At 41.7% G+C, this 13,029-nt stretch overlaps 1 protein-coding gene and 1 pseudogene across 5 annotated transcripts in view; one reads left to right on the top strand and one right to left on the bottom strand.

Annotated features, from left to right (window-relative positions):
• The window catches only part of UIMC1 (ubiquitin interaction motif containing 1), a 164,607-nt gene that overhangs the window by 133,779 nt on the left and 17,799 nt on the right, over window positions 1-13,029 (top strand). The window lies entirely within an intron of this gene.
• On the bottom strand, window positions 1,128-2,801 carry LOC108292146 (annotated as a pseudogene).

The raw sequence follows: 13,029 nt of genomic DNA, 5'->3' as shown, positions 1-13,029 counted from the left end.
AAAAAAAAAAAAAAAAAAAGAATTTGTAGTAAAACTGTATGATAAAAAGAAAGTAAAGGTAATATAATTTTGAGGATAAAGGCCACCTCTGGGGTGAGGGATGGTGTGGAGGCAGAGAGATGGAACCTGGAAGAAACATACAGTTGGCTAATTCGTTTTGGCAATATTCTCGTTCTTAAGTTGGGGAATGGGTTCACATATATATTCTTTTATATATGCTACATTATAAAACCTTTTAAAGAATTGTATGTTTCTGTTACGCATCACTGTCATCCATTATATTTTCAGAGGAACCTTGGTAAACATTTATTAGTAAAATTCAGATAAATTAAGAGTCTTTTCTCCATAAGAAACTTATCTTTATTTAGGCTCTGATGACAGTATCCTGTGTGATTTGACTGCCATTGATGATTCTTTAGAAGGAGGGCTCTTGGACTATTTTCCTAGATCCTTATCTTTGTTACCTGATTTTCATACTAGTTTCTTCAGAAGACAGTGGCTAGTTTATTTTTGATATTTGTCTTGCAAATGCCAAAAATTTCAAACATAAAAATTGAGAGGGTAGTAGTACCCTGAAACCCCTATATTCTACCTAGTCATTCATCAACTCGTGGCCACTGTTGTTTCATATGTATTCTATCTGTAAACCCCCTCCTATATTATTTTAGATTATATCCCAGATGTCATTTTATAATTTTACTGTGAATTGCTAAAGGATCTCTTTTTTTAAGAAAATAAAAAAACCTAACAATGATATTGTCACTATACCTAAAGAATTAATGATAATTTTTAATACCACCAAATATCTGGTCTGTTCAACGCTCCTTGAGTCCCGTAATTTTTTTTTTTTTTTACTGTTGGTTTGTTGAAAACAGGATCCAAACAAGTTTTACACATTACAAAAAGTTTTTGTAGCTAATATTTTAGGCTCTCTTAACTTACAGAAGAGTCAAACTCCAAGAAATTCTTTTTTTTTTCCCCAAACTTATAAACTTAAGTCTATGAGAAAAACCAAGACATCATAGTAGGAGCACAACACCAAAGGATAAGATCAAATCTATAACCAGTTCTCAAACCCTTCCCACAGTGTGGAATTCCAGTTGCTTAAATAACGACCGTTCCATTCATTTCAACAGTGCTCTGATGTTTCTATACATACGGGCACACAGGAAACTGGAAATGTCCTTGTCACATGAAGAAGACATTTCTTCTGGTCTGCTTAGGTGCAGTTCTTCGTTCCAGGCACATTCCAATCTTCCTTCCAGATGTGAGCTCCTGTCCTCAGAAATTCTTGAAGATTTCTAAATCCTTCTGCAGCACAGGAGCAGCTGTGTCCCAGTCATTCTCGGGATAAGTTTCAAAGTTGGAGGTATCGCCGTCGCCAGAGATCTTGGGCACAATGGGAGGCTTCAGTTTTCTCTGCGGAACAGCTTCCCAGTCCGTAGACCGGAACCACCGATGGCGCTTCACATCATTCGCCCCGTTCTTCATGTTTCCCAACTGCCTTGTTCTGTCAACCACGAGCAGTTTCTTAATGAGGTCTTTTACACCGAAACCCAAATGTCTGGGGAAATCTATTTTGCCTGCAATAATTTTCTGATAAATGCCAAATGGGTTGTCATCAAAAAATGGAGGAAACCCCCGAAAGCATCTCGAATATCAGGATGCCGAGGGCTCGCCAGTCCAAGGGCCGTCCCGTGGCCCTTGCTCTGAATGACTTCGGGGGTCAGGTACTCGGGTGTTCCGCAGAAGGTCCACGTCCTGTCTACCAGCTTCTTGGCGAACCTGAAGTCCGTGAGCTTGATATGGCCATCCCTGTCCAGCAGGATATTCTCCGGCTTCAAATCCCTGTAGATAATCTCCTTGGAGTGCAGGTACTGGATGGCACAGATGATCTCTGCTGAGTAGAAGAGCCCCGTGGTGCTGGAGAAGCGGCCCCGGTTGCGCAGGTAGCTGAAGAGCTCGCCGCCGGGCATGAACTCCATGAGCATGTAGAGGAAGCACTCGTCATGCCATGTCCAGAATAGCCTGATGAGGAGCGGGTGGCTGACTTCCTTCAGAGCGGAGTTATTGTGCACGTGCTGCCCCTGCTTCAGGCGGATGACATCGGGAATGCTTATCACCTTGAGGGCGAAGAAATGCTTGGCGGTCTTCTTCACCAGGTGCACCCGCCGAACGTCTCGGTGCCCACGGCTAGCGTGTTGAAGTCCTGCAGTCGGTAGGCAGGCGACTCTGGCGGCCGTGCCTAGGGGCAGGGGCAGAGTGTGAGCGCCCTGTCGGGGGTCGCTCTCCGCCGTGGCTGCCTGGGCCAGCCCAGGCGCCTCCATGGGGACGCACTCGGGTCTGCGGCTCCGGGCCGGAGCGTTCAGGGAGCCGGGATTCCCGGGAGGCAGCCTCGGAGGGCGGCGCAGCGGCATCAACGGAGGCTCCCCATACGCGCGCTCCATTCCCGGTGCGCGGCCCGGCGTGGCTGACAGAGTGGCAGGGACAATGGCTAGGCGGTGCTCACGGCACAAACATCAGCAGCCCCGGGTGGGAGCAGCCGCCGGCCTCGGGGGGCGGGCACGGAGCGCCGGGCGGCGGCGGAGAAGGCGGGGGCCGCGGCCCGGGCTGGGGGGGCGAGGCGGGGGCCCTGCGCATTCCCAAAGTCGCGTCGGCCGCCTCTTTCTGCTCAGCTGCGGCGTGGGCGCTGATGGGGCCGGCGGAAGCCAAGAAATTCTTTTTAAAGACTTAATCATTCATGAATTACACATAAGCTTAATACTGTTATTTTTCTTTTCTTTTCTTTTCTTTTCTTTTTTTTTTTTTTTTTTTTTTTTTTTTTTTTTTTTTTTTTTTTTTTTGAGACGGCGTTTCGCTCTTATTGCCCAGGCTGTAGATCTTGGCTAACCACAACCTCCGCCTCCTGGGTTCAAGCGATTTTTCTGCCTCAGCCTCCTGAGTAACTGGGATTACAGGTATGTCACCATGCCCAGCTAATTTTTTATTTTTAGTAGAGACCGGGTTTCTCCATGTTGGTCAGGCTGGTCTTGAACTCCCAACCTCAGGTGATTCATCCGCCTTGGCCTCCCAAAGTGCTGGGATTACAGGCGTGAGTCACTGCGCCCAGCCAAGCTTAATATTGTTAACAGTAACTGTGTCATAGTCCTTTTTATTCCCTCCATAGTATCTAAGATAGTACTGTGCAGGTAGGCCCTCAGAAAATGTACTCTTAAAAGCAAAGTCTAGCAAACTTTTTCCTGAAAGGAAGAGATAGTAAATATTTTAGGCTTTGCAGGCCATATGGTCTCTGTCACAACTACTCAAGTCTTTGTTACTGTTACTCAACTCTGCTGTTAAAGCACTAAAGCACCCATAGACAATTTGTAAATGAGTCAGGTGGTTGTATTCCAATAAAAGTTTATTTATAAAAAAGCTGGCTGGGTGCAGTGGCTCAGGCCTGTAATCCTAGCACTTGGGGAGACCAAGGCAGGCTTATCACTTGAGGTCAAGAGTTGAAGACCAGCCTGGCCAACATGGTGAATCCTTGTCTCTACTAAAAATACACAAATTAGCCGGGCATAGTGGCACCTACCTGTAATCCCAGCTACTAGGAGGCTGAGGCAGAAGAATCGTGTGAACCCGGGAGGAAGAGGTTGCAGTGAGCCGAGCAAGATCCCACCATTGCACTCCAGCCTGGGTGACAAGAGTGAAACTCTGTCGAAAACAAAAAACAAACAAACAAAAAAACTGCTCATCCCTGTTCTAGAGAACTGGTTTTTCTTTTTCTTTCTTTCTTTTTTTTGAAATAGGCCACACCTGGCTGAGAACTGGTTTTTCAAAATGTCTTCTGTAGTTAACTAGGGTTCTGTAAAGGTGTGGGAAGGGCAGAATGAGTACTGGTAACATCCTACTACCCACCTCAAGATCTTTACATTTATTTATTTTACATACTGTGTTTCATATAAAATTTTTTTAAAAACAGGATTCTCATTTTTTAAAACTGAAATTTGGCTGGGTGGGGTGGCTCAGGCCTGTAATCCCAGTACTTTGGGAGATTGAGGTGGATGAATCACTGAGGTCAGGAGTTCAAGACAAGCCTGGCCAACATGGTGAAACCCTGTTTCTACTAAAAATACAAAAATTAGCTGGGTGTGGTGGTACACGCCTGTAATCTCAGCTACTTGGGAGGCTGAGGCAGGAGAATTGCTTGAACTCGGGAGACGGAGGTTGTAGTTAGCTGAGATTGCATCACTGCACTCCAGCCTGACCAACAGAGTCCATCTCCTTAAAAAAAAAAAAAAAAGAAAAAAGAAATTCATGGGTCTGTGACACACTACTTTTTTTGTTTTGTTTTTTTTTTAGTAAAAGAAATGGTGTCTCAATATGTTGTCCAGGCTGTTTGCTGAACTCCTGGGATCAAGTATGAGCCACCATACCTGGCCACTACAGGTCTTTATAATAACAGTGACTGTTATCACTGCATTTTGTGCAAGGCACTATGCACTTAACTCTTATTTTACCTGATCTTTGCAGTAACCTTACAGGTTAGACTCTGTCATCCTTAAGGAGAAGTAACTTGCTCAAAATCATTAAGCTAGTAATTGGTAGTATGGGAATTGAGACTTAGACCTGTTTATTTCAAGGCCTATACTTTTTTCCTATTTTGAAAATTTTTAAATTTCAAAAGTACGAGATACAAAAATAGTATACTTTCTTTATTCCTCCTTTTCTTTCTCTTCTTTTCCTTTCTCCTATGTATATTTTTACATATATGCACTTTTTCCTGACCGTTTGAGAGTTAATTGCATAAATCATGACACTTTACCTCTAAATACTTTAATTAATACGCATCTTTTTTTTTTTTTTAAATTAAAAAAACATACTTCATTGTGGTTTTAATATGTTTTGTTCTGAGTGAAATTGAGGATCTTTTATTTACATTTTTAATTTTTTAAAAGACAGTTTTGCTTTGTCACCCAGGCTAACGTACAGCGGCATGATCATAGCTCACTATAACCTTGAACTCTTGGACTCCAGCAGTCCTCCCACTTCAGCCTCCCAAGTAGCTAGGAAGGACTACAGGCACTCATCACCACACCCAGCTAATTTAAATTTAAATTTAAATTTTGTAGTGATGGGGGTCTTGCTGTGTTGCCCAAGCTGGTCTCAAACTCTTGGCCTCAAGAGAGCCTCCTCTCTTGGCCTCCTCAAGTGTTGGAATTGAGCCACTGAGCCCGATCTTAAAAACAAGATCATATTCCTAGAAATTTGTAACACCATTATTAAACTCAAGAAATTTAACATTAATACCAATACTATTATCTCGTATACAGTTCACATTCATATTTCCTCAGTTGTCCCAATAGTATCCTTTGTATCTCTTTTTTGGGTCAGGGATCCAATTAAGTATCATATATTGCATCTAATCATATCTCTTTATTAATCTTCATTTTAGAGGATTCTCCCAGTCTTTTTCCCTCTGGTAGTTTATTAGAAAATTATGAATACACAACAAAGTTAGAAATACTTAGATTCCATTAATATCTTACTATGTTTTATTACAAATCTATTTATATCTCTAGTCGTCCTTTAATCCATGTTATTCTTTTGATGCTTTGAAAAGTAAGTTGCAAATATTGGTTAATTTCCCCTGAAATAGTTAAGCATTCAAATCATGAACTAAGTTCCAATATTTGTTTGAAATGCACAGATATTAAGTGTAAATTTGCTGAGTTTTGGGCAAATGCATATACCTATTAACTCATGGAGCATTAATATCACCCCAGAAGATTCCCTCATATCTCTTCTTGACCCCTACCACTAAAGGCAACCACTGTTTATTTCTGTGAAATTCTAATATGACGTTCTAGAATTTGATAGTAGACTCATTCCAGTATGCTTTTGTGTAATCTTTCACTTAATGTTTTTGAGATTGATCTATGTTGTATTCCTTTTTATTACAGAGTAGTATTCTAGCATATCAATATACCAGTTTCTTTATAGAATTCTTCTTGGTGAATTTTTCACTATTATAAAGAAAGCTGCTGTGAACATTCTTGTACAGGTTGTATAGTGAACACAGGATTTCACATCTTTTGAATAAATAGCTAAGAATGGAATTGCTAGGTTATAAAGAAACTGCCGAACCTTTTTTCAAAGTAGGTGTACCATTTTAATTCTCACTAGCAGTTCATGAGCATTCTAGTTGTTTTACATTTTTGCTACCATTTGATATTCTGTTTTACCCCCTTAATTTTAGTCATTCTGGTAATCATGTAATGATTCTAATTGCATTCCCTGATGGCTAATGATGTTTTTCATATGATTGTTGTCTAATTTTGTATCTTCAGTAAAGTGTTCAAATGTTTTAACTATTTCAAAATTGGATTGTGTGGCTTTTTATTATTAAGACAGGATTTCTTTGTCCTGAACACCAATTGTTTGTCAAATATGTGTTATACAAATATTTTCTTCTAGTGTGTACTTGCCTGTTCATTTTCTTAATGGTGTCTTGATGTGTAGAAGATTTAAGGTGCTCTAATTTTCAATTTTTTCTTTATGGTTCTTATTTTCTGTTTAGGTTTATGGTACATCTTGAATTGATTTTTGTGTATGGTGTGAGTTAGGAAATGAGGTTTATTTCTTCTAAATGGACATCTAGTTATTCTGGCTCAGTTAGTTGAAAAGACTTTTTCTCAATGGATTGCTTTGGTGCCTTTGAAAATCAACTGACTGTATAAGTGAGATTTTATGGTCAAAGATGCCCTCTCTTCTAGGAGCAGATTGACAGGGCAAAGAGGGGAAAGGAGCCAAAGAAAGGTAGAGATGCCCCCTTGGTGGGCAAATCTGAGATGCCTTCCGCAGAAAGACACTCAACTTCCAGACCCGCTCCAGTTCTCCACTTGGAGGGGAAGCTTTGCGCTCCCAGCTGAAAAAGGCGTCCCGAGCGTTCATGGAGCCCTTCCAGCAATATCCTCGCAACCGGAGCTAGGCGGGGGGACGCTGACCTGCTCCCACCTGCTGGATCTTAAAAGGATCCTAGCTCAGATTAAAGAGATGAAGCACTAAGTAAGGTTGGCTGGTTCAGAAAAGAGCTCCAGGCGAGTTCACCAGCCCGTCCTCAGACAAATTCGTCGAGTGGCCTCCTCCGCACCCGCAGAGCACCCCCGGGGGTTCTGATTGTCAGACACGAACCCCGAAACTGGAAGCGGCCGCTGCCCCTCTCCAGCCACACGTCCGTACTTCAGAGCGCCGCTTCCAACTTCGGGTTGCAAGCGGACCTCAGCACAGGCAGCCGTCCCAGCGCCCCACAGAGCCGGGAAGAGCGGAGCCGCACCGAGCAGAGTTAAGTCGGTACCAGCTCACGAGACAGCACCTAAATACAGGGTCCAAATCCACCCCACCCCATCCTCTCGCCCCTCCTTATCCTGTCCAACCCTTCTTACTGGTCTAGACCCGGCAGCCAAGTTGGACCCGGGCGTCAGCGACTAGGCAGGATCGCCGCACCAGAGCCCAAGGACGCTCACCTTGCCGCCTTCCCGAGGGCCCCGCCGGGAGCGGCCCATCACCTCCGCAGCCTAGCCAGAAGGAAAGTTCCCACGCCTCTCCCAAGAGAAGCCCGAAGGTGCCGCGGGAGAAGCAGCGACTGCAGAGAGGCGGCTGATGCTGGGCTCCCGACGTTCGCCGGCAGCGCGCGCGCACTTGGCGCACCAAGTCCAGCGCTGTGCGCTGCTAGCAGTGCAGAGCCAAGCCCAGCTAGCGCGCTGGCCAGGAGGGACCGGGCCCGCCGCGGGCCTCGCTGATTGGCAGGGCCGGCAGGCTGCTCCTGCCCCTGCCAGGCCCCGTGGTCCATGTGGGCCGGCCCTCTCCCTGCCCGCACCCCTGCTTCGCTTCGCCGGCACGCCCCCACTGCAGGCCTCCTGGCGCCTTTCCCCAGCGCCTCGCTGTGGCCACCACTCCGCAGGTGATGAGCAAAAGGTATTCTTCCTGAATACCTGAGAGTCACTTTGAGCTCAGCATAAGGGAGAGGAATTTAGAGTTCGGCTCCCAGTCAAAACCGTTCCCCACTCAGGACCCAAAGCAGTTTGCAAGCAGGATTTCCCAGCTATCCTGTGCTGTAGCACATTCATGAACTAATCTGGCTTCGCGTGTAATGTGCTTGTATGAGAGAGGAGAAAACTCGGTCCACATGTCAATACCTGAATACATTTCTTACTTTAAAATGTATAAAAATACAACTAAGACTTCTCTGACTCCCTCCTCCCACCCCACCCCCAGCCATGCCCTCCACTCTTCCGCAAGTGAAAGTAACTGATCATCAGTGACACTTAATGGTATTCATTTTACTGGGATTACTTCATCTGATCTCCATTTTATAGATGAGGAAACTGAAGCACAGAGAAGTTAAATCGTTTACTGAAGATTACGCAGGTAATTAGTATATCCATGCTCTTTAGTATTCAAATCATGGATCCGTAGAGCCGTCCCCTTAGAACACGTTAGAACTGCAGATTTTCAGGCCCCACCCCAGAACCAGAATCTTCATTTTAACAAGATCCCCAGGTGGCTGGTACATGCATAAAGTTGGAAAATGTTGCTCTGTACCACTATGCTGTTCACTCTTATTGGCTTGGCTTATCATCTATCTGGTCCTTTTACTTTGCGTTGACCTACAATTATGTGCCATTCTGCTACTGCTACACTCCAAAGTATATTTGCTCTTCTCTGAATCTACCCCTTGAACTAACCTGTGGCAGGCCTTCTGCTTCTGTTCCCCATACTACATATACCATGGCACATTTTACTTGTTAAAGAGTTTCAATCTCTTACTCTCTTATTATTAAAAATAGGGGTTCTACATTCAAAGGCAATTTGTTATCAAGATGTAAAAAAAAAAAAAAAAAGAGTTTATGTCTGGGTTCTCTTTTTTATTTAATTGATCTGTTGTCTTTATGCCAGTTATAAGTGTCTTGATTATAGCAACTTCATAGCAAATTTCAAAGTCAGATAGCATCAGTTCTCATTTGTTCTTTTTCAAGATTGTGGTAGATATTCTAGTCTTTCACATTTTCTTATAAATTATTGAGCCAATATGTAAATATACTATGTAATTTCCAGTTTTATCTCTGATAGTATTCTTTTTTCTTTTCTCTCTCTCTTTTTTTTTTTTTTTTTTTTTTTTTGTGACGGAGTCTTACTCTGTTGCCCAGGCTGGAATGCAATGGTGTGCTCTCAGCTCACTGCAATCTTCACCTCCCAGGTTCAGGCCATTCCTCTGCCTCAGCCCTGAGTAGCTGGGATTACAGGAGCTTGCCACCACGCCCAGCTAATTTTCGTATTTTTAGTATAGATGGGGTTTCACCATGTTGGCCAGGCTGGTCTCAAACTCCTGACCTCAAAGTGATCCACCCACCTTGGCCTCCCAAAGTGCTGGGATTACAGGTGTGAGCCACTGTGCCTGACCTTTTCGTTGTTGTTGTTGTTTTTGAGACAGAGTCTCACTGTGCTGCCCAGGCTGGAGTGCAGTGGTGCTGTCTCAGCTCACTGCAACCTCTACCTCCCAGGTTCAAGGGATTCTTGCACCTCAGCCTTCCAAGTAGCTGGGATTACAGGCATTTGCCACCATGCCCAGCTAATTATTTCTTGAAGGGTATTTTATCTGATAGAACAACTAGAAATAGTTTAGTCATTTTAGTCTTACTCCTGTTTCCCTGATATATCTTTTTCCATTCATTTACCTTTAACTGATCTGTGTTTTTATTTTTAAAGTGTGTCTCCTGTAGACAGCATAACATCATTGGGTCACGATTTTTATCCATTGTGACAATCTCTCATTTTTAATTGGAAAATTTAATCAACGTCTAACGTAATTATTGAAGTGGTTGGATTTAGGTATGTCTCTTTTTCCCCCAATTTTTCTTTTTTGTCTTGTTGTTATTTAAACATATTGTATAATTTCATTTTAATTTATTTTTCTAAGCAATATCTTTTTTTTTTAAGTGGTTGCTCTAGGAAAAGTATTTTCACAGTCTACTTAGAATTAATACTATTTCACAAAAAATGTAACAGCCTTGTAACTGTAAAGGTCCATTTACTCTTCTTTCTTTTATGCTATAGTTGTCATGTCACACACACATACACACATACACACGTGCACACACATATACATATATTTTGAATACCAGAAAACAATATTATAGATTTTGCTTTAAACAGGCCTGTGTATTTATTTTATTTATTTTTGAGACAGGGTCTCAGTCTGCACAGTGGCATGATTATGGCTCACCACAGCCTCAAACTCCTGGGCTCAAGCTATCCTCCCACCCTAGCCTCCTGAGTAGCTGGCACTACAATTAAAAATTAACCATGCCTGGTTAATTTTTGTATTTCTTGAAGAGACAAGGACTTGCTGTGTTGCTCAAGATGGTCTCAAACTCCTGGGCCCAAGCAATCCTCCTGTCTCAGCCTTCTCAAGTTCTGGGATTACAGGCATAAGCCACCATCGCTGGTCATTCCTGTGTATTTCAAAGAAATCAAGAGGATAATAGTCTTTCATATTTACTAGGTATTTACTATTTCCTCATGATGAGAGTGTCCATATAGTGTGTTCTTCCTTCAGCTTGGAGAATTGCCTTAGCATTTCTTGTAGTACAGGTTTACTGATAAACTTCCTTAGAATTTTTATTATTTGAAAATGTCTTGATTTATTCTTGAATGATATTTTCACTGTAGAATTTTGAGTTGCCTCCCTCCCTCCCTTCCTTCTTCCTCTTCTTCCTTCTTTCCTCTCCTCCCCCCTCCTCTCCTCTTCTCTGTCCCCTCCCCTCTTCCTCCCTCTCTCCTCCTCTTTCCTTCTCTCTCCTTCTTCCCCTTCTCTCTCTTCTTCCATTCCATTTTCCTTTTTATTTTCCTCACTTTAAAGATTTTGTTTCACCCTCATCTGTCCTCCATAATTTCTGATAAGAAATTTTTGGAAACAGGTCACATTTCCCAGTCTCTTTGAATGTTATTTTGGATTATATTCTGGACATTATGAATGTTATATTGCATTCTAGAGTCTGTTTTATTCTTCTGAAGAATATTTTTGTTTGCTTGCTGGTTTTATCAGACAGTTAACTGGGTTGCATTTAAACTGAACCTTTGTTTGGGGAGGCAGTTGGGATCTCTCAGTTTGGTTCTTTCATCTTTAACTAGAATCTGTCTAGTGCGTGAATGGTTCTCAAATCAGCCAGAGGCTTGAGCAGAGTGCTTCATAGGTACATGGTATACTTTATATTGCATCAGATTGGAAGGTAGATACTATCTGGTTATCGGTTTTTTTTTATGAGTTTTTAAGATTGTTCTGTGGGGTCAGCTTGATCCACCCATTAGAAAATTCCCTATCAGCATTTACCTACTGTTCATCTGTGCTCATTGCCTACATTCCTTATTTTATTAGAGACGTCTCATGATATTTAAACAGTTGTTTTAAATTATAAAAGTGGTCCGTGCTCACTGAAAACAATCAGGCAATATAGAAAAGTATAAAGAAGAAAACAATACCCAATTTCTGCTCCTCCAAATTTGGTTAATATTTCAGTATACTCTATTTTCTTTCAGTCTTTATTTTGAATCCTTATGTAGTACTTCATCTTGTTTTTGAACATTAAGTTGTTAAGTTGTTCATTGTTATAAATAATGCTTTGAATTATCTTTGTTTATACAATTTCATTTAAATTCAGATTTTTTTAAGAGTAGATTTTTAAACTTTAATTCGTGGGTCAGAAGATGTGAATTACTTTTAAGTTCTATATATACAGTATATTATCAAATTGGTTAAATAAAAATTTCAGCTGTTAAAAAGATTGTTATAAATATTATAGACAAGTAGTAGTAGGAAGTAGATCAGTGAAAGTACACCTCTTAAGAAAGCAGGCTTATCTCTAAGCTTGAAAGAAAATTGCTACAATTTGAGTAGGGATGGGGCCCTCTGTGGCTTTTTTGCAGCAAAGAAGGCAGTTTGGCATTGCAGTACTATCTTTGGAGCCTAATAGCCTTTGAATCGTATCCCAGAGCAGGTATTATAGGCTTGAAGCCCCCAAGCCTTTGTTTGCTCATCTGTAAATGGACCCAGCAATGCTTATTTTTTTAGGCTTGTAAAGATTTCCATTTAGGAACTATCAGCATAATCACATAAGATGTTTGAGTTAGCAGCTATGTCTGTTAGAATGTTTATCAAGTCTAGTACCTGAAAGAACAACAGGAATTTATTTATTGAATGGAATGAAGCAGATAGGGCCTTTCTGTTTCAAGAGTTATTTCAGATTGGGCTCTAAAAACATTTTAATCTAAGTTATAAAAATATTCTGCCACTCTTAAAACCAAGAAAATATTCCATCAAACTTATAAGAAATGACTTTGCCAAATTGATTGATTACATTTATACTAAGTGTCAATTTTATGCCCAGAATGTGAAATATTGAAGTGATTAAGAGGCAGTCTGCTGGGGGAGATAAACAGGTAAAGCAATAATTAATATATCATGTGAGAGATGCTATGATAGATAAACACACAGGGTCCTGTGTGAGTATAGAGATTGGGGCCTTCTTGGGGCAGGGAAGGCTTCCTGGGTACTGCTGTTGGTAATGCTGGACCCAGGTTATTCATTGAGCAGTGTGGAAGATTGATTGGAGGATTGAGACTAAAAGCAGAGCAACAGGCAATAAAGCAGTGTTAATTGAAGTAGACAGACTTGAAGATCTTTTGGTGGGATAAACAAACCTTGTGACTGGTCAAGATGAGAGAAGGCAACCTTAACTCAGGCTTCTGGCTAAGCCAGTTGTAGGATACTCAACTTAGAAAGCCCTTCTTAATTCAGAAGATAACTGTGTTGTGTTTAACTGCATTATTTGTACTTCTTTACTGACAACCCAGCCGGTATTTACTTAGCAGCAGCTATAACCCAGATACTGTTCTGCAAGCTGAGGGTAGAGTAGTAAACACAAGAGAAGTCAGTGTTCTCATAAAGCTTACCTTTTTGTGAGGGAAATAGATAATACATACAATTTA

Source organism: Cebus imitator, unplaced genomic scaffold (assembly GCF_001604975.1).
Source record: "Cebus imitator isolate Cc_AM_T3 unplaced genomic scaffold, Cebus_imitator-1.0 Scaffold478, whole genome shotgun sequence".
Taxonomy (NCBI): domain Eukaryota; kingdom Metazoa; phylum Chordata; class Mammalia; order Primates; family Cebidae; genus Cebus; species Cebus imitator.
Note: the sequence above shows the minus strand (reverse complement) of the source record. Positions and strands in the feature narration are given on the sequence as shown.